This window comes from Eimeria mitis, genomic scaffold (assembly GCF_000499745.2).
Source record: "Eimeria mitis Houghton genomic scaffold, Emh_scaff1878, whole genome shotgun sequence".
Taxonomy (NCBI): Eukaryota; Apicomplexa; class Conoidasida; order Eucoccidiorida; family Eimeriidae; genus Eimeria; species Eimeria mitis.
The window spans coordinates 3,463-3,859 of record NW_013570200.1 but is presented as its reverse complement, the minus strand read 5'-3'; the positions used below and the strand labels follow the sequence as shown (position 1 = coordinate 3,859).

General features: G+C 26.7%; 1 protein-coding gene across 1 annotated transcript in view; it reads right to left on the bottom strand.

Annotated features, from left to right (window-relative positions):
* The window catches only part of EMH_0045050 (uncharacterized protein), a gene marked incomplete at both ends in the record, with an annotated part of 5,291 nt that overhangs the window by 4,620 nt on the left and 274 nt on the right, over window positions 1-397 (bottom strand). The gene's annotated exons all lie outside the window — the stretch shown is intronic.

Sequence of the window (397 nt, the reverse complement as noted above, 5' to 3'; positions counted from 1 at the left end):
TTTTTTTAGTGGGTTGAAAGTGTGTAGAAAGTCCGAAATCAATGATTCTGATATTTGCGTTTTTTTTTTTTATTTTCGAGTAAAAGGTTCTCTGGTTTTAAGTCTCTATGCACTATCTTATTTTTATGCATATATGTTATACCCGATAGGACTTGACGTATTATACGCGCCGCGTCTACCTCGCTGCACACATACACTTTTATTTTATTTATTTTATTTTGTTTTATTTTATTTGTTTTGTTTTTTGTTTTTTGTTTTTTTGTTTTTTTGTTTTTTTTTTTTTTGGGGGGGTAGGTGTTTTGGAGCGAAAAAAAAGAGAAAAAATAAAAAAAAACAAAATTAAAAAAATAAAAACAAAATTAATAAAGACAAAGACAAAGACAAAGACAAAGACAAT